Genomic DNA, 22,292 nt, shown 5'->3' with positions numbered 1-22,292 from the left:
ACAGAGAGAGACAGAAAGGCAGAGAGACAAGAGACACAAAAAGAGACAGAAAGAGAGGGACACAGACAAACAAAAATAAAAATGAAAATTTAAAAAAAAAGGAGGGGGCGGGGAGATGGCTCAGTGGAATAAGCGCTTCCCTGGCAAGAGCAAGGGTCTGAGTTCAATCCCCGGTTCCGCAAAATAAATAAATAAATAAATAAATAAAAATTTATCCTTGTTTACATTTCATCATTTTCAAAAACTGCATCTGAGCTCTAAAAGCAGTATCAATCATTTGCTGAACTCATATATTCCTTTCCATTCTAACATGATGTGACTAACTTATAGGCTTGTGGAACTGGGGAATATTTCAGAAGTTCCAAGCCTAGAGGAGTGTAAGACTAACTCTATCTTCAGGCTCCAGTTTTTGTATATGCTCTGTCTCATGGTTCTTCAAATGTAATACACATATCCCAGTGCTCAGTGATATATGTAAACAGACAAATACATTATTTAATTCAGAAATGTAACTTCCTGGGTTGACATGATCTTAGCTAGTTTTAACCAAGGCGGTTCTGATAATTTTCAGTGACTGAATGCTAAGGAAAATTACCCTAAACTTGGATGCAAGGCAAAAAGATGACTGTGTGACTTTTAAAGTCATATTAGAATTTTTTTTTAATGTATCTTTGAGTCATCTGACAGAGAATGAAATTTTGTTTGACTTATTCACAAATTACTAGGACCCAAATGTTCTAAAGCTCTGCAACATGAGAGGTTAATGTATCAAAAACTGATACTGGTTCTCACATCAAAATTAAACAAAATTGGCAGGTACTCATTGCGAGAATGATGCCTTAATGGGCATACATATACATAGGCCTGTCTGTCTCACTGTAATCAGACAGTGGGAGTCAAGAGAAGCTTGACACCCCAGGAGTAAAGTGTTATAGATGGTCACTTAAAGGACACAATGATGCAAAGGCCAGTGTAGCAGAAAGGGTCCCATGCTGAGAGCCAGGACATATACCACTTACTTCTGGGGTAACCCTGGGCATATTACTACTCTTTTCTGGATTCAATTTCACAATTATAAAGTTAGAACAGATCAATGCTATTTTATGAATTGTGTTCCTCAGAATGCTGCAAGTTTACAGCATGTACCTCAGGAGCTATTTTTGTAGGGTATTGTGGAAACTGAGCCACTGGACCTACTATTGCTGCTTAAATCAGAGTACCTTTGTTTGGATATTACATCTTTAAATAAAGGGTCCCTCTGTAAATTTGATGACTGTCAGTTAAGATCCTAAGATCTCACTATATAGCTAAGACTATGTAGTTGGGATCTCACTATGTAGTTCAAGAACCCACTATGTAGCACAGGCTGGCCCCAAACTCAAAGCAATCCTACTGCCCCAGCCTCCTGAGTGCTGGGATTATGGGTGTGTGCTACCACACCCAGCCCTTAACTATTTGTATCCTAAAATTCTATAATTTTATTGCAAATAATGCTCAGTGAAATATAAAGATAGAAATATCTCCTCTCATCTTACTCCTAAAAAGGAGTCTTTTTAAAATCAGTATGACTGGTCTCTCTCTCTCTCTCTCTCTCTCTCTCTCTCTCTCTCTCTCTCTAATAAATAAATAAATAAATAAATAATTTAAAAAAATTGGGCTGGAGAGATGGCTCAGTGGTCTAGAGCACCTACTTAGAACAAGCTTAGCAAAAGCATCAGGGACCGCGGTTTGATCCCCCAGCACCACATGCCAGCCGGCCCTGCCCCCTGGTGGGCTGAGCTGGTCTCTCTCTCTCTCTCTCTCTCTCTCTCTCTCTCTCAAATAAATAAATAAATAAATAAATATTTAAAATCAGTATGAATGATTAAGGAAGGGGCAAAATGGCAGAGAGGGGCTCAGAAAGAGACTAAGGAGGGCCTAACCCTTTTGCAAATGAAGCTTATCTAGGTAGGCCCACAGCCAAGGAGAAAACCCTCCCAGGAAGATTTGAAAACTGAAGATGGGGCTGGAGAGCTAGCTCGGCAGTCTAATTGCCTGCCTGGCAGGTGCAAGCACCTAAGTTTGATCCCTGTCCCTGGTATTGCATGCGGTGCTGGTCCCTGGACCACAGGTACACCATGCCAGCTCTGAAAATGGGAATGGTGGCACAGGCCTGTAATCCCAGCACTGGGGAGGCTCACATAAGAGGATTGCTGAGTCTGAACTGCATCTTGAGACCCTGCTATCAAACAAATAAATAAATGCATGTATATATGTATGTATGTATGTATGTATGTATTTAGAAGACTGCCTGTATCTCTGGACAACTGGGTTTTGGAGGTGGTTTGAAGAAGAGCAGTGGAAAAAAAAAAAAAAAAATGACATGAAGATACAGAAGTCATTTCTGTTATTCCCAGCCAACTATGTCTGGTTTTGGAGACTTGGAACATCCTATCCTCCCAGAGGGCCGTAGCCAGAGGCCAGGTAAGCAGAATGGTACATGGCAATGCACTCATTCTACAGGATCAGGAGGGTCTTAGTTCAAACACCAGCTCTTTCAAAGACTACATACGTAACCTTGGTAAATCCATTTATTACACTGAGCCTCACTCAGCTCTTCCCTCTAGAGCTATTACTAAATGAGTTAGAAAGATTACAGAGATAATCTATTTAAAGTACCTGCTACAATACCAGGCACACAGTAGGTACATAATAAATGTTACCCAAGGGGGTAAGTGCAAACTAGCAAAAGAAGACTAAACAGATTCATTGTAGAGAAGGCGCAGGGACAACAAACAGGCCACAGTGGATCAGAACTGAATAGTCAGAATGGGGACAAGCTGATTGGGAGAATCTGGTATGCTATTCTAAGAGCATCTGGATCTTATACCCGCTAAAGCAAATCAAACAAGAGTGCTTATGGAGCACTTGTTTCCAAAACAAGTACAGGCTGTGTTATTGACACACGCCACAGGAGATTTGAGAAGGCTTTTGGCAGAGATATTAAGAAAACTGACATGCTTTCAGTTCCAATCTTTGCTACTACATACAGTTAGGTGCAACTGACCTTGGCTCTAAAAGAAAATGTGACACAAGAGACCTGGTTCTGGTTGAGCTCAAACCTAGGCCATGACTTCACTTCTCAGATCTGTTTTTTCCTTTTCTTTCTGAACAATAATTCTCTATGCCTACTCAGTATCACTAAACCCACTTTCAGATAATGACACTGGCTCAGAAAGATTAAGCTAGAACTGGCAGTAACTAGTATTCAGATTCTGCCATGTTTCTTTCCTCCTTCATCATCCCTCAGTGTTAAATGGGGTTAGATGAGGCACCAAGGCATTTTTAGAGTTAGAAACTGGATGTTTCTACGTTGCTCCAAATTATGGTTTCAAGAGCAGTCTAAATACACAAGGGCTGGACAAAGCCTGACTGGCTGAAGTGTTCTTCACAATGAAACCTTCAATGCCAAGGGCAAAGCTCGTATACAGCCAGGAAAGAGTGGTCAATGAGAAGGCCCTTGAAGAAAACACCCTCTAACTAAATTAACTTTGAGATGAAGATGTAGAGGCTGCAAAAACAGAAAGTGTTTGACTGGAACACTGAACAAGTGGGTCACAAAGCACAAACTGGTTCCTTTGCTCATGGTTTTTCTCACAGCTAACTACTCAAGTCTCTAAACTTCCAACTATTGTTCTTCTCTTTCTTTCTTTTTCCCACATGCTGAGAAACAGGCAGGTTACTGCCCCTGTAACTGACTACCAGCCACTTCCCATATCTGTTTACCATAGATAACTCCAGGGGCCAGCCAAATAGCTCAGCAGATTAAAATGCCTACAAGTAGGTACAGGGGCAGGGTTCGATCCCTGGGCCTGATGTGCTGGGACCACCCCCGCAGTGCACTGAGCCAGCAATTGAGACTGGGCGTGGTGGCACACACTTGTAATCCCAGCTCTTGGGAGGCTGTAAGCAGGCGGATCACTATGAGTCCAATCTAGTAGTGGGACCCTGAACATCCTGTAGACCCTTCCCTAAAATAAATAAATATAAAACTTAAAATAAAAAAAGCCCACAATTACTAAAAAATAGATAATAATTCCATCTTTGTAAGTGTACCTGCTATGGCCTTAATTAAGCAGGACTGAAATTGAAGCTGCTCTATTGGCTCTTTGAGGTCTTAGGACTGTAGACAAGTATGTATTGGCTGGAGGCATAAAACTGTGTAAAGGACATTAGCAACTACCAATCACTCTTCTACTTCATTCTCTAATTGTAGAACTGAGGAAACTGAGGCCAAAAATTAAAATGGTTCCCAAGGCTGAGTTAGCAGAATAAAGCTCAGAAACTGAGTTATACTCTCCCTTTTCAATCTAACAATGAATCCATAGTTCTAAAAATTTAGTCATTTGTAACTGAATACCAATACAGGCCCCTTTTTTTCTCCCACCTACTAGCATCATGATAACCACAGAAAATATGGTACCTAACACATGTTGATATGAACATTCTGTCCTAATACTTGCCATTTATTTGGTACTCCACACACGAGCCAGAATTTGTCAATGTCAACTGTCAACTGACTTGCTCCCCTTTCCAGCCACAACAGCTTGCCTGGTACTCAACCATCTTGGCATTCTTTGCACCTCTAGAAATAATTAGTAAGTACTGAGATATCACAGTAGGATTCTCCTTTTGCAGTTGAGGAAGAAAGTACAGCTCAAAAGTTAGTCTCACAGGCCCCATCCCCCAGCCCCCAGCCTATCGGCAGGTCCAGCCATGATCAAGATGACCCTCATTTTCAACAACCAAGGGAAGCTGCGGCTCTCCAAGATCTCCCAGCCCTACAGTGAAGATATGCAACAGCAAATCATCAGGAAGACTTCCCATTTGGGATCTAGGACAGATGAAAATGTTTGTAATTTCCTAGAAGGAGGATTTTGGTAATCAGTCTTAAGATGTGTAACTTACTGTGACCTATGGAGTTAAATCTAATTAATTGGAGGATCTGACAACAAACTTGATGTATAGACATTATATAACACTTTATTTTGTCTTCTGTGTGGATTCTTCAGAAAGTGAACTTGGCATTTTAGATCTAATTCAACTATCTGTGAAAACACTAGATCAATGTTTTGAAAGTGTCTGTGAACTGGATTTAATTTTCTGTGCAGACAAGGTTTCTTGCAGAAATGGTGATGGGGCAATGGTACTGGAGACCAACATGAAAGAAATTGTTGCACAAAATAAACTGGAGAAATTTGAGGCTGGCTTAGCAGGAGCTCCAGCCCATAAAGAATATGAATCTTTCTGAGATCCTGAGAAATATTAACATCAGTGATATCAGTATAGAAGTGCCAAACCTGCCCTCTTTTAAATAAAATATTAAAAAGGCCACTCCTCAGATGACAATCCAGGGGATAAATCATCTAAGTTTGACGTACAGTTGTTTACCAAAAATAAAAGAGTCTCGAGAGTCTTAACTTTTTGCTCTTGGATTTAAGTCACGGTACTGTATAGAAGTTGTGCAAAATCAGTAAGAAAGTTCAATGTTGTTTCTCTTGCTTAGTGATTTCCAAGAAATTGTATAGTTCCAGGGTGATTTTTTTGTTGTTGTTTTTTAAACTGCATTCCTACGCCCACCCAAGGCATGCCTCTATGTACTGGCTATCACAGTATTTCAAAAGTGAGGTATTTCTCTAATTATGTACAACCCAAAATGTTGGTGTTTTGTATAGATCACAAGTGCAACATTCTGCTACTTGTCATACTTAAAGAACCAAGTATGTATTGCATGAAAATATTTTCTCACAGAAAATAAATGTTAGCGGGGCCAGGGAGATGGCTCATTGGAATAAGCGCTTCCCTGGCAAGCGCAAGGGCCTGAGTTCAATCCCTGGTTCCGCCAAAATAAATAGATAAATAAAATAAAATAAAAATAAGTGTTAGCAAAGAATCAGATGTTGGTAAATCTGGTTCTAAAAGCTCTTCCCTTCCTCCAACATCAGATGGCCTATGGTTTTAAAGAATACACTCAAGTTTTATACCTGGTACTGAATAAAAAAAAAAAAAAAAAAAAAAATACACACAGTAGTGAAAAAGATGCAGCTAATTAATCTTTATAAAGACCAGATCTCCCATCCATACCTTTGCTTTTGCTATGCTCTAAATATACTGACCCTTGATAGATCATAGTAATTGAAGAGATAGAAACAAGTAATGCTGAAGATTAAGGATGGAGAGTAAAGTCTCACATAATACAAAATGACAACAGATTATCTAAAAACAAGCAATTTCTGTTTTGTGTTAACGTAGTCTTTTGTTATTATGGAACAATATTTCCCTCCTGCTTCCATCCTATTAGATGAGACCCCTTCATCCCAGTATTCTTGCACCACAGTTACCAATGGCCCTTGTTTTTCTGAAATGTAACTTCTAAGTTTCCTAACTTGGATTCTGATATCTCAACTCTAGTTTTTAGGCTCAGGACTCTCCACTATGGTCACTATCCCTAGAACTACCCCATAGTTGATCTGACCTATCTATAGGCTAAGTTGGTTTCTCTCCTGTTTGGCTCATATTTTGCTCTGGTCTGGTCTGGTCTGCTATCCCAGTGGAAAGCCAGAAAGATCCAATTTAGTTTTAGTGAAAAAGGGAGGGAAGTCAGGAGGCCTGGGCCCAAAGGGACCCAGAGCCTTTTGTAGGCCACTCTTTTCCCCAAAGCAAGCTATGATATTGTCTTGCTGTGATAGGAGCCTTCAAGAAAGAGCCAGCTGTTTTTGGAACAAAAGTAATAAAATGTGGCCGGAATTCCTGGGTATGCAGTGAACAGGAGCAGCTGCTTCTTATATGAGCTGTTCTGGCAGCCTTCCTTGGACTGCCCCCAACACACACACACAAACAAATTCTCTAGACACCATATGAAGATTATACTGACAGACAATGGGCCTTTTGCCTTTTGAAGCTACCAATCCCACTTGGGTCAGATGTTCATTCCTATACCTTGAATGAAGGATGACGATGTACTGCTGCAATTCTAACAACAAACTAAACCTAAAGCAGGTAGACATCAGAAAATAGGATCTTATGGAAATCAAAAAGATTTTAACAAAACACTGTAAATAACTCAAAGCCAGTAAATTTAAAATGCAGATGAAATAGACAAATTCCTAGAAATTATCAAGAAGAGTGGAGCTGTGAGGAAAAACTGAAATAGCAATTAGTATTTTCCAACTAAGAAAGCCCAAGCTCACACAGCTTCAGTGGTGAAGCCTATCAAACATTTGAAGAGTAATACCAGTTCTTAACAAACTTGTCCAATAAACAGAGGGGGAACACACTCTTATTTACCCTAAGGACATTATTATTGATACCAAAACCAAAACATCATGAGAATATATAAACCAATCCCTCAGGAAATCAAACCCAGTATCATTTTTTTAAAATTATACACCACAGTCAAATTAGGTTTACTCTACAAACATGTTTGTTTAATATCCAAAAATTTATTATAAAACCATTATCAGTAGAATAAAGACCAAAACTATACAATGAATAAAATCCAGTATCTATTCATATAAAGCCTCTCAAACAAAGAATACAAAAGAATTTTCTTAATCTCATAAAAGTAATCAACAAGGGGAAAAAAAACTTAATGGTAAAAGACCAGATGTCTGTTTTCACCAGTTTCATTCAACACTGTCCAAGATAATAATAGAGGTACCAGTTGATGCATCAGAGGAATATTTTAACGGACATCTGATCATGTCATTCTTCTATTCAAAATTTTCCAACAGTTACTTCACTCAGAAGAAAGCCTTCCCTGTCTTCCCTTATGACTTCTCCATTTTCCACTCCCCTGCCTTGCTTACTTCCTTTGTGGCCAACCTGGCCTCCTTTTGTACTTCAAACACTTATAAGCACACTGTTTCCAAGCCTCTGAACTTGCTGAACTCCCAACTGCTGGAACATTATTCCCTGAGATGCAGACATAGCATACTACTTCAATTCCTGCATCTTCATGTACAGATCTTTTTGATCAGACAGGTCTTTCTTGACAATCCAGTCCCTTTCTATTTCCTTATCCTGCTTTACTTTTCTTCATATTTATTCATGTGTTTGTTTTCTTCCACTAGAATGTAAAACAACAGAACTATTTTATTTACTGCTATATCTCAAAAACCTGAAGCTGTGCCTAGATCATAATAGATAATAGTGAATGAATAATGAATAAGTATCTTCAAAAAGAAAAATTTATATATAAGAATTAATTTAAAAAGTGAAAACTCAGCCCAAGAAGCTCAGAAGGACAAGAGTTTAGGTCACAGGGAAAAGAGCCAATGTAAAATAAAAAATAAAACAAAAACTTGGTTCTCTGGAGTCAGATTCTTCTACATTTCAATCATTGGTGCTGGATGTCCCTAAGTCTCAGTAATTTATAAAACAGGAGTACCACTACCTACCTGCCAAATTACTATGAAAATGAATTTTTTTTTTTTTTTTTTTTTTTTTTTTTTGCAGAACTGGGGATTGAACTCAGGCCCTTGCACTTGCCAGGCAAGCACTTATTCTACTGAGCTATCTCCCTGGCTCTGAAAATGAAATAAATTTATGAAAAGCATTCATGATACTATGCCTGGTAAGATAGTAGGTACTATAAATAATTAATTTAACATTTTCCGAAAAATCTAGCCTTCAAGAGAAACCTAAAACATGAAAATGATCCAGCCCCAACTTACGCAGGTATAGATATTAATAGGGCTATTGCTCCTGCATTGTGTCTTTCAGTTTGCTATTTGAACTTCTCTTACGCCCCCATCCCCACCTCCATATTACTGTCAGCTTATCTTTCTTACCACCCCACCCCCTACCCTTTTCCATTTGCTTTTTTAATCTTAATTTTGGGAGCGGGGCGTCCAGATAACAGACTGCTAAACTTTTTATGGTAACACACAAAAATAAGAGTGAATCACGACCACTGCAAGGGCTTAAGGATGAGAACTATTTCTTTCTTGCTTTTTAGATGGGCTCTGGGATAATGAAGGTGCTAGATAAATAAGCTATGTTTTTTATGGATACCTGTATATTATATTCTTATTTACTTATTTTTTGCAGTACTGGCGATTGAACTCAGGACCCTGAGTTTGCCAGGCAAGCGCTTATTCTACTGAGCTATCTCCCCAGGCCCTTATATTCTTACTTATATGGAACCATTCATATTTTAAAATAAGTGAAACAGGTTAGGAAAAATAAGATCCAAGTTTGGCACATAAGCCATGGAAAGGATAGAAGGTGAATTTTGGATTAATAATAAGAGACAGAGAAAAAAAAAATGGTAGTAATATCCCTGAGATTCAGAGTAACATAAAAGTTTGGAACTCACCAACACAGAGTTTAAGAACACCAGGTAGAGAGGAGATTCTTCCGATACACCCCTCAGGGAGAGAGAGTGGAAAAAAATATGCCCTTGTCCACTATTACACGTTGTTACATCACTGGCCAAGACAAACAAAGATGATGGGAAAACTACAGTGACTACGGCCTTCAGAAGCTTATCTGCCTTCTTCACTAACTGCTTACCAGACTGGGCATGGAAGACACCAGGGCCAGAATAGGAATACTTTTCAGGGAACAAAGCAACACCTCAAGAGTGAATGAAAATTCATGTTCAGATGGGCTCTTGGAAACTGCTTCAGTATCTATGCCAGGAGTGGTCTTCCAGCCTGAAAGCATTTAACCTTGCACTCTGTAGCCCATATGCTGCCCAATGTGGCTGCCAGTGTTGCCTGAACTCATCACCTGGGCCCTGGCATCTTTTTCCTTGTAGAAAGACTGAACTATGGGGAGGGCCAGCAAGAAGGCAATGGAGATTTATAGCACAAATTCCTAACAGAAAACCCTTCCTATTACCTTTGGGAAGGAAGGTGACAAATCTGTCAAGAGATTGAGATGCTAGAATAGACCCAGAGCCCAGGCCTGGCAAGTAAGTGAGACGACCCGGGGGCCACGAATCCTGAATAGACCCAGAGCCCAGGTCCAGTGTGTGAATGAGACCACCCGGGGCCCAGGCCCGGCATATGAGTGAGACAACCCAGGGCCGCCGGATCCTAAACAGACCCAGAGCGCAGGCCCAGCATGGAACCCTTCAGCAGAACTCCCTGCAAAGAGGCTAGAGGTAAGACCCACCCAGCTGATTCAGGGACAGAACATCTTGCCAGAGTGACACAGAGGGTTCAACACCAATGGCTGCAGCAGAAAGAAGTGGAGCACAGCAGCAAGACTCCAGCCAGATCCAAGCAACACCCACCTAGAGGAATCTGAACTTCGTAGATCTGGACCTAGTGCTAAGGTAATAATTCTATCTAAGCTCTACACCAAAGGTCAGAAGACAGTGGTATACAAAAAGACAAAGAGAAGGAACAAAATGCAGTCTCAGGCCCTGAGTCTACCCAGTACAAATGCAGAAGACACTAGCATAGAGGAAACTGGAAATCACACACCTGATATCTCTGAAATAATAGCGTTGGAAGTAAAGAAACAACGGCATAAAGGTATAGAAGAAATCAGATTAGAAATAATTTCTGAACTAAAAAATGTAGTGATAACTATAATCAAAGAAGTACTAAGTGCTTCTAAAGAACACACTGATAAAAAAAAAAAATAGAGCAGAATATAAAAATGATGGAACCCCTGAATAAGCAATTTAGGAAAGAAATAGAATGTATGAAACAGATTCAAAGTGATATACAAGAAATTAAAACCTCAATCACAAGCTGGCAAAACCATTTGCAGCTAGTGAAAAAGTAAGAAAAGATTTAAAAACAACTAGGATGCAGGAAAAAATAATTCAATACCTGCAAGACGATGCAAAGATGAACAATGTGAGACTAATAGGCATCAATGAGAAGGAAGGAGTCAATACAAAGGATATAAAAAGAATATGGGCAGAAGTAATAGCAGAAAACTTCTCAAATATGGGGCAACAATCTGACATTCAGTAACCAAAGCATACAGAACTCCAAATAACACCAACTCAATTAAAACCACACCCAGACATATAATAATCAAGATCCCAGAAATTCAGCATAGGAACAGTATACTAAAAGCCGTTAAAGAAAAGAAACTGATCACATTTAAAGGAAAACCCATCAGAATAACGGCGGATTTCTCTTCACAAACCATCAAGTCAAGAAGAACATGGAGCAAAGTACTTCAAGTCTTGCAAGAAAACAAATTCCAACCCAGACTGATACACCCTGCAAAACTCTCTTTGAAGTATAACGGAGAAGTGAAATACTTCCATGACAAAGAACAACTAAAGAATTTCATGATGACAAAGCCAAGCCTACACAGACTACTAAATGATGTTCTAGAGAGGGAGCAAATTGATCACAGCCCCATGAATGAGAATGGAAAGAACTCAACAAATAGGGCAAACAAAACAGGAGAATAAGAGGTACATAAAGTATATAAATAACTGAAAGAGGTAGTCTTTCAGTTATTCTTTTGTGTTCAACAGCAAAATATTTCCATCAGCACACTCTACAAATGGACTTCTCTTCCACCCTATGGGTCATGATTCCACCTGAGTCTACAGAGTGGATTTCAAAGAAATAGCTGTCCCACAAGTGACACCTGGCTACCAGTAACTGTCATGGTCATTATGCATGTCCACAACACACTAGATCTTTGTGCGATATTGTATCCTCAAACTGTTAGACGTGCTGGTCATGTATTTACCATTCCAGTATTTATCTTATGTTTTACTCTTTTTTTTTTTTTTGGCGGAACCAGGGATTGAACTCAGGCCCTTGCGCTTGCCAGGGAAGCGCTTAATCCACTGAGCCATCTCCCCGGCCCCCCTGTTTTACTCTTAATACTTCTTTGCTATCATGAAAACTTTTTCTTAGTTCAATTGTTTTGAAACATTTAATTATTAATTAATTAGTATTTAATTTTCTGAATATTGCTTAACCTTAATTTTTGTTCTAAGATTTATACTATATCTTTGACTTACAATTTATTTAAAAGATATATGATATATTCTCCTAGTATCAGAAACTTTAAAAAGTAAAAAAAAAGAAACATGATCCAGAGCTCAGAATTTTTCTGCGAGCAAATTTTTATGTGACCCTTCCCCCTCTTTTACCTGACTTACTGAACAAAAAAACATGCATTTGAAAAAAAATCTTTGAACTTCATACAATTTAATCCTAGCTAAGAGCTCCAAAAGACAAATGATTTTCATTTTACAGTTCATGTAGTTATCAGACTCATTTTATCGCTGTAGCTCAGAGGAATCAGTCAAGCAAACCTGCATTATCCCCACAAAAGCGTGCCTCATTTCTGTGACCTCCCCCCCCCTTAAACCTCATGTATTCATGACTCAACATTTAAGTCTAATTTGAACTACATTTGGGTCCTACAAAGAGCTGGATATTTTGTAGCTTCTGAGATATTTTTGCCCCCTACCCTGTCTCTATGCAATGTAGATTTACCCTAAAAAAATACAAAGATAGTCTGAGATTTAATTTGTGTAAATGACTTAGCACTGCACCAGTGCATTACGCGTCCTAAAGAAGTGTTTCCTCTCGTGAAAACCAGCAAACAAAATGTGATAAAGACACAGCTTTAAAAAATAAATGGATCAGAATGCAACATGTGTTCAAAAAAAAAAAAAAAGAGAGAGATTGAGATGCTATAGGTAATTAATGTTTTCTCCTTACTTTCTTGTATCATTCATGCTCCTTTATAATGCACAAAGTTTTCTAACTTGAACTCTTTCAATTCTGTACAACACCCCAGCATAACAGGTACACACATGACAGCCATACTCTTATCACCCAACCCCTGTCACCATTCAGGATCACACTGTGCAAGACTAAAGAACTCTATCACTTCCTTAAACTGACCTCCATGCTTGGCAGTTCATGGGAATAGTGAGGTCAGACAGTCTATGAGGCCCATGGGGTCATGTTTAAAAATGCATACGGAAGGGTAAGAATCACTGCCAGGTCCAGAACACCTCTAGCGGAAATGAGCTGGCAGATGCAAGAAGAAAATAAATATGCTTGGCTGTATTCATGGCAAATGATACCAAGCAGTCTAGTGACAATTCCAGGATAATGTTTTCAATCTCCTCTCAGTCTAGGAGGCTACACCCATTTTTTAAGATAATGATGTAGAGTAACAAACAGTAAGTTATTTGTACCAAGTGTTGAAAACAGTACCCAAACTAGATACTCTACCTATACCTTAACTCAAGCTTGCCCAAAATTTGTTCACTTACCAGTACCGATGTTGAGCTTAGCCAGCTATTTCTTCCTCTGACTTATAGGGTCAGCAGCAACTGCCTCTGGGAACAGGGCTTACCTGTAACAGACAGAAAAGTCCATTTGGGGTTCTGCATGAACAGACATAAACTTAGAAAACTACAGATGTTCAAAGTTCCTGCTCTCACATACACTGCATCCTAGTGAAAGGCACATTATTAAATATAACATTTCAGAGAGTGCTAAGTGCTATAAAGATTAAAACAGAACAAGGAAGGAAAAAAAATGACAGGGGTAAGACAATTCAGAGAAAGCCTTGTCAAAAGATGGCATCAGACAAAACTTGAATAACGTGAGATGGTAAGGTATACAAAACTTCAAGGGAATTGTATCACAAAGAGGGTGACATCAAGTACAAAGACCCTAGAGCCAGCCAGCTAGCTCAGTGGATTAAAGTGTCTGCTTAGGCAGATGCAGGGACCAGGGTTCAATCCCCATTGTGCCGTGCTGGCCCCACTCCTGGGGCACACAGATACAGCATTGAGACTGGGCGGGTGGACCACACCCGTAATCCCAGCACTTGGGAGGCTGAAAACAGGAGGATCACTACGAGTCTGATCTTCACAGTGAGACCCTGTGGACCATGTACTAAATACATTTAAAAAATAATAATACTACAAATATAGAGACCCTAAGGCAGTAATAGCAAGGCAAGAATAAGGCGTAGTATGTGAGCCTCTGATATTGACCTCAGGTTTCTTGGATTATGCCTCATTCCCTCTGTTGGGAAAGAATGATTAAGAACAGACTAATCCCTATATATTTCCAGGAATGTGGGATGCAGGTAACCCTAGTACAAAGAGAAGTGTAATACATGTGTAATACATAGTAGGTACTGCTGCAAATCTTTTGTTTCTATTAACTCATTTAATCTCTGAAGCAATTTTATAAGGTCAGTGTCTACTATAGTCTCTATTTTACCAGTAGAGAAGACTGAAGCACCAGAAGTTAACTAAATTTTCCCAAGCCTCGCAGCTAATAAAATGAGCCTACAAAGTCTTAGCTCCAGGGCTTGCCTCTTAACCACTCATTATACTGTAGCACTTCTCAAAAACAGAATAAAGTAGGAAATATGTTCTCTAGTTCAGTTGATAGGGCTTGAGGCTCTCCCATTTCCTTGTTTACAAGCAAGCCTGACATCTCCACTTATTTGCAGTCTAGGCTTTGGGGGGGGGGGGGGTGCGCGTGCGCGCATATGCACATGTGTACACACATGAAGACTGAGGGCCTTTGCACAGAGCTACATCTCCAGCCCTTTTTTATTTTTTGAGACAGGGTTTCACTAGGCTCTTAAATTGCCCAAGCTGGGCTTGAATTTGAGATCTTTCTGCTTTAGCCTCCCGGATTACAGCTGTGCCTGGCTCAGGCATTTTACTGTAGTTGAAGGATTCAAGTCCATTAGCCAGATGGTTCCAGGGATTTCTCTGATCTCTAGCTACTATGATACAAAGCCATGGGTAAAACAATCCCAATTTAATAGCTGTTAACATTTATCACATACTTGGAAATAGACTAAATAAAGGAGAATACAAGGGGGAAAAATAAGCTTTTGTAAATAAGGGCAAGAGGGACTGAGGGGAAGGGGACTGGAGAAAAAAGAATACATATTATGTACAGGTATAAATCTCTATGATGAATAGATCATTATATCTAAATGATCATATTGGTATATCTAGAATTTCAGCTTTTTTTTTTTTTTTCAGAACCAGGGATTGAACTCAGGCCCTTGTGTTCACCAGGGAAGCACTTATTCCACTGAGCCATCTCCCCAGCCCTACATTGATATATCTAAAAGATACCAATAAAATTAGTTAAAAACTAGACTAGGTACTAGCTCAAGCATCTTACTGTGCTATCTTATTTCAGAGAGAGAATAGGAGTTGCCTCAAGATGCGAGTACAGAAAATGGGGTAGGGGGACCTGGAACAAACAGCAAACACAGGACCTAACGATATCTGTAGCTCCAGGTAAAAGGACAGGTGGGTGAGTGATATCAGGACTGATCTATTATTAGTATCGCCAACTCAACATGTCAACAAACTGAATTTATTTATTTGCCACCATCATAGTTCAGCAAATGGTATAACTATTCTCCTAGGTTCTTAAGATTCCAAAATTCATGTTTTCTTTTTTTTTTTCCAAAATTCATGTTTTCATTCAATACTTTCATCCTTATTCTTTTTTTGTGTGTGGTTTTTTTCCTCTAAGAATTCTATATTCCAATTTGTTCTATATTCTATGTTCCAATTGTTCTATATTCTAATTGTTCTTTATTCCCTGTGTCACCCTCTCCTTTTTGATATTTTTTGGTTTTGGTTTAGTTTTTTGCATTGTTGAGGGTCAAATCCAGGCCCTTGCTAATGCTAGACAAGTGGTGTAGGAATGAGCCACATCCTCAGCCTCCATCTTCCTCTTGATTAAGGGTCACATTATAAGGTGTAGGGGTAAACCAGTTACCCATGTGTAAGGTCCAAAGGGGATGGGGAGTGAGATGACTCTTGCCTACACTACTGGAACATTCCTTAAAATTTATTGGTATTACAAGAGCAGACAGAATAGTTCTCCCCAAAAAATTCTGTTCCAATCCACTGCCCCCATAGACTAACAGTCCTAATGCCAGTCCCCTGCTCCAAAAAGAAAAGTTACCGCTCCCAGTCGGCTCAGTCTCATTCTTTAGGTGTGTGATCATCATCTGGTCATTATCGGCCTTACCTCTGCTGGGCTTTCCAGCTCTCATACTTTTTTCTATGCTAGTGCCTACTTGTACACACTCAAATCTTTTTTAAATCTTCAAGACCTTGAGCATCTATGAAATCATCCTGAACCCTTTCTCACCATTTTCTCTGATATATTCATGAACATTTCTGATTTATGGTTATGTTTCATTTTGGCCTTACAGTCTGTCTCTTTCCTTTCTTTCTTGTAGAGATTCCCACCACTTCAACAGAACAGAAACCTAGTTAGTTAAGATTTCTGGGGGATGGGGACAAAGTTCAGTGGTCTAAGCACTTGCCTGGCAAGCACATGGACCCAGGTTCTGACCCCGATACCACATGCTGTGCCAGCCCCAGAAACTACCATGTCAGCCTCCGAAACTGGGCATGGTGGCACATGCATGTAATCTCAGCGCTGGGAAGGTTGAGACAGGAAGATCACTGCAAGTGCAAGCCGCATAGTGAGAGCCTGTGCCAAATAAATTAATTTTAAAAAGATTTCTGCTCCTATTCCTCTTATTTTTATCTTAATCTGGACTTATCAACTAATAAAAAACACAGATTCTAATTTGAGCCTCAGATTCCTCATCTACAAAATAGAGATACAATTTTTTTCCTGCTGCCCAGGCATAGTGATAGCACAACCTAAAATCTCAGTACTTTGGGAGGCTGAGGCAAGAGGATGGCGAGTTTAATCCCAACCTGGAGAACTTGGTGAGACTGTCTTAAAACAATTCCTATCCTGCCAATACAGGGATTTTGTAAGAAACAACATGATAATAGGTGAGGCAACAGGAAGAATTAGAATGTGAGATTCCCTTCCAGGTCTATAACATCTCCTAACAGCTGAAAAATACTGTCACCCATGAATCTTCCACCCAATTAAGAAATATTTCTTGATATTATCTTCCTTTAGAGGTTACAGAAAATGTGAAGATGGCCAGGGAGATAGCTCATTCCCGAGTTCAATCCCCAGTACAAAAAAAAAGGAAAAGAAAATGTGAGTATAGAACAGATTCTTCCTCAGGCATACTGTAACCTAGTGTGGAATCATATCAACTATCCACAAAGGAATACTAAGACTATTAGACAGGATTTAACAATTTACTAAAGAATTTTTTATATATTTTATGTATTAAAAAGGGGACAAAGATAGTGAGTTCAAAGCTGGCCTGGACTACACAGTGAAAAGTTGTCTCAAAAAAAAAAAAAAGTGGACAAAGAAATCTGTTAGATGTGGGGTGGCCTCAAAAGCCACAGAAGTGAAGAGTTAAGTCAGGCCTTCATGGAGGAAGACACAAAGACATTATAGGCAGCCAATACACAGTCAGAGAGGGACTGGGCTCTCAACAAACCAGGAGAAAAATTAAGACATGAGAATTGTGACTGGAAGCACATCTGAAAGTGGCCAGACCTCAAGATAAAGATGCAATGGCCAGACCTACATGCCTCCTATGAGTTAAGCAGTAACTTGGAATTAATAACTGCTATTACATGTCCAGTGAGTATCTGGACCCTTTCCTTCCCAAAAATTCCTTTGTTCTTTTCATGTACCCTTGGCTACATGATCTGCTTCCCTACTAAATCAATATTAGCTAAGTGACAACTCTTGTTGCACAGGTCCTGCTTTACCTTGGTCTTAACCATCCAGTAGAAAAGTATGAAGACGAAATATAGGAAGTACAGCCATGTTGTTATGTTGAACTGTGGGGGACTCAGGTCAATAATTTCTGACATTGCCAGTTAAACAGAAGACCCAATGCTATTATGGGCTACTGGACTCTTTTAGAATATTTTGCTGAGTTTACACACCTATAATATTCAATAACGGAACTTACAACAAATGGGGTATACCGATGAATGTCCATTTTGTATCTGTGTATTCAAAGTGGTTAGGATAGATATATAGTTGCATTCTCTTAATGAATAGAATGATTTGTTCTAATGGTGTTTGTAAATAGGATCTCAAGTCCGTATCTTGTACAGCAATTAACCACTAAGAAGAATATATGCAGTGTATTATTTGTTGAAACTGTACTTCCGATTTGATTTGAAACTGTCTCATTGCTGTTTATCAATAAAATTTTGGAAAAAAAAATATTAGCTAAGTGGCTATACTTGTAATCTTTTTGTTGTTGTTGCTGTATTTTAGGGAAGAGTTTACAGGGTGTTCAGGGTCTCCAGGGTCTCACTACTAGATCGGAATTGTAGTGACCCGCCTGTTTACAGCCTCTCAAGAGCTGGGATTCAGGCGCATACCACCATGCCCGGCATCAATTCCCATCTCAGCATACCCCAGGGGCGGAGCCAGCATGGCAGGCCTGAGGATCGAACCCCCTATACTTGTAATCATATTGGCTGATTATAATTTGACCCACATTAAATCTGCCTTGTGATTTTTGTATCCGCCTTGTGATTTTTTTATTATTATAATTTTCTTTTATTTTGAAGAGTAAAAAACAAGAGCAAGAAAAACAAAAGCAAAGACAGAAACGGGAACAACAATACAAACATTACAGATTTCCAAAATAAGAACAGCTGATTAACAGTGATTGATATATTATCTATTTTTATCATCAAATCTGTTACTCAGATTAACAGTTATGCAGGATGGGACCTATGATTATTATCACATGCTTTCAAGAAATCTTGACACCTTCTGATTTTGCTCTGTAGAATATACTTAAGAGAAGTGACCTCAATGGCAACCCACTTTCAGGACCCCTCCTATCTCTCAAGAACTATCTCTCAAATCTTTCCTATTTTTATAACCTCTATTGTTCTTTGGAATTTATTGTGATTTTGGAAGAAGTCAGCATATCTGATATTTAACAGGTTGGAAGTTACATTTCTTCTATATTACTATCAAGGACTACAAATTGTAAACTGAATCCAGGGTACATCCAAGGTGTCTTATCCTGCCCTTTGAGCCAAACTGAAACTCAGGAATTCCCTGCTCTTTTCTGGTCACAGGTGGATGCCCTACGGCAAATGACTGCTTAAGTGCTCACAGGGCATGATGAGGAGGAGGATATGACCTACTGAGGACAATAAGGCACCCGGGAAAACTAGTTTCCTCATTCACCAGTCTTGTCACTGTCCTTTTAAAAATACTTTGTTCTTACCAGCCTCTATAGTCATAGTGGACATTACTGTTCCCAGAAACACCCAATGTCCACCCATTGCCTTTGATTCAGATATAATGAATAAATACCAAGGTTCTGGGTGCCTTGTGGCCTTTTCTTCCCTGCTAAAAAAAAACAGTCACCCCAGATACCTGCTGAACTTCCTATTTTGTCTCTTGTTTTTTCTTACTTATTTATTTTTTGCAGTACCGGGGATTGAACTTAGGACCCTGCGCTTGCCAGGCAAGCTCTTATTCTACTGAGCTATCTCCCCAGACCCCTCTTGCTCTTTCTTTACACCATGCCCCATAATACTTGGAAAGAGATTGGAGACTCACTGCTGGGGACTCTGATAACTGGCACAAGGTGAAAAGGATATCCTATACACTACTATGACCCAAGGTGCTAAGTTAAGAGTTAAGCTGCTAATTCCTATGCCAAGTTGTGAAGTGGATGATGGCATGCCCACTACACAGCCAAAGTAACTGAAAATAGATGAGGTAAAATGTGTCATTCAGGTCAAAGAGCTCAAAGTAGCACAGTCAGGATTTGAGCATAGGCTTGCTTTTGTGTTAGGGACCTAGAGGCTGGGCCACCAGATGACCAGGGGGTAATTAAAAGCAGGATAGAACTTGGCATTTTCATTTCTGCCTTCAGAAATGAAAGGCAGAAATGTATTTTTTGTGTTTTTCCCCTTTATTACTTTTTTTTGTATTTTTCCTCTTACTTTAAAACTCTGGGTCATATTGCTGCTCAGCTCTGCATGTAATCACTCAATCACTTAACTGAGTATCTGCAATACAGGCTTATTAGCCTTAAATTTACCCATCCTATCTTTCCCCCTTAAAAACTAACATCAAGATACAAGGAATAACAATAACTTTCAGAGGGCTGGCCAGATAGCTCAATAGACTAAAGCGCCTGCTTATACAAAGTACAGAGGCCATGATTCGATCGGGAGGCGGCTGCCCATTAGCTCAGGTGTTTAAGTGCCTGCTGAAACAAAGCAGTTAGGCTCAGGATGCTGTGGTTCGATCCCCTCATCCTCAAGCCAAACCAAACCTGCCCTAAAGGCAACCTGAACGGCCCAAAAAAAAAAAAAAATCCCAGGTGTGGTGAGTCATGCCGGCCCCACACCCAGGGCATGCTGTGACAGTGTTTGAGAAAGGGCATGGTGGTGCAAGCCTGCAATCCCAGTGCTTGGGAGGCTGAAAACAGGAGGATCACTATGACTCTGATCTGTGTAATGAGACCTGTACACCCTGTACTAAATACAAAATAATAATAAATAAAAATAATTTTCAGGATTTGCCAGGACATCCAACTGTTAGCTTTCACAACATCCAGATCCAGATATCCTGGTTTGCCTATAAGTCTTCAGGCATTATCCTAAATCTGCAGTCACCTCAGATTCTAGGGAAAGCAAAGCCTTGCAGACCACCCCATGATACAGGCTTCATGCCCAAGCAGAAGCAATTACCCCAAGAACCAAGGGTACACCCCACCCATGGGGGACCACCTGGCTAACTCTCCTTTTTTTTGTAACTCTCCTTGAAAGAGGTGCAATTATCTCCATTTTGGCTGAGCCTGACCCTATGTCCATGTATTGATATGTACAGAGCTGTCGTTTCCTTATCCTTTCAATTGGCTTTAAGCAATGCATATCAGTCCAGCCAGGGTGCTGGTGGTAGCCTTTGAAGATGGCAGGCATGTTTCCCCAGAACCACCACCTGCTGCTCCCTAGTGTGAGCCAGGTTGAGACAAGATGAAGAGCCAATGCTCCACACTGTCAATCGAGATTGAGCCTCGAGCTAGAGGCTATGACTTCCTTGGGTTTGAAAGATTACACATCACAGCTGAAACACCCCAAAACATTACATACTATCTCAATTGTGTAATGCAGATTACTTTCTGCATATCCTTCTCTTTCCATATTGTAGAGGTGAATAAAGGCCTCTTACCTAATCTAGCTCATGGTACTAACCTACTTCTGGACACTCTCACAGTCACTCATTCTCAAGCCACTCCTTTCTTTATGAATCAATAAAACCCAAGTTGAAACCTTAGGTTGAGGCCTTTGTTTTAGATAGCCATCATCATGGCTGGACTTAGGACCCCTTGGCTCCCCATAACTACAAATATGCCTTGGTTTCTTTATTCTCACTGTGGGTTGCACTGGGTATGGTAGATTGGAATTAACTTGATGGCATTCCAATAACTTATCCATGGGATTACAAACATAAACTTCTCGGACTGAGACGATGACCAGGAAGGGCTCTCTATACATCACCTCAAGATAAGAACCAAATGGCACCCTCAAGAAATGATGATGGCTCTGTCTTACATTGTTGAGAGAAAAAATGCTCAGTTTGTACAGGCTTCAGTCCATAAGTGGCGGGCTCCAAAGCAGAGTAGCATGGCAGACAGGCATCACAGAGGAGAAACAGCTCATGGCAAGTAAAAGGTAGCAAACCAAGCGAAGGACCTTAGCATCTTTTTTCTCCCCATTTGATATCTAAGCTACCAGGATTAGGCCAGTGCTAGATCAATCACTGGACTGATTCAGTAACCACCTACCCTTAATCCTAACACCTTAATCCCTGCATGGCACCATGAATCAATCGCACAGTCTAGACTGAACCACCTCTGAAAAAGCCCCACCTATGACTACATAAGGCTTATGGGGGAACATCTAGATACAAGCCATAACACTGTCCCAGAAATTTGATGAATAAGTCCTGAGATACAGCTTAACTAGAACAGGATTACCTACACCGCCAGCTACGCAAACACCCAGCCCTTGACTTTGTTCCTCTTTTCTATTAAATCCCAAAACTTTTGTCAGTACTTCATAAAACAGATTCTGAATCTCTTCATCTGTGTTTCTCAGCCTGGCCATACTCATTAAAGCTCCTTTCCTGGCCATTCCCACTACTCATCTCCTTGACTGGTACTACAGTACTGGTGGCCAAACTTGATCTGATGGTGTTATAGACAGCTAAACAGGTAGAAATACTACAAGCAGCCAGACAGGGCTAGGTTCTTGAAGGAGTCAGCATACAGAATAAGAATATATTATAACTGAGGCAGGAGGTACATCCATTGGAAGGCCAGGCCTTAAGATAAAGATGGAATGACTAGGTCTA

The 22,292-nt window shown here is 39.9% G+C and overlaps 1 pseudogene; it reads left to right on the top strand.

The window, feature by feature from the left end:
- The first annotated feature begins 4,755 nt into the window (after positions 1-4,755).
- Positions 4,756-5,357, top strand: LOC101560053 (annotated as a pseudogene).
- Positions 5,358-22,292: the final 16,935 nt, after the last annotated feature.

Source organism: Octodon degus, unplaced genomic scaffold, assembly GCF_000260255.1.
Source record: "Octodon degus isolate 3935 unplaced genomic scaffold, OctDeg1.0 scaffold00037, whole genome shotgun sequence".
Taxonomy (NCBI): domain Eukaryota; kingdom Metazoa; phylum Chordata; class Mammalia; order Rodentia; family Octodontidae; genus Octodon; species Octodon degus.
The sequence above is the reverse complement of the archived record's forward strand: the minus strand, read 5'-3'. Positions and strand labels throughout refer to the sequence as shown.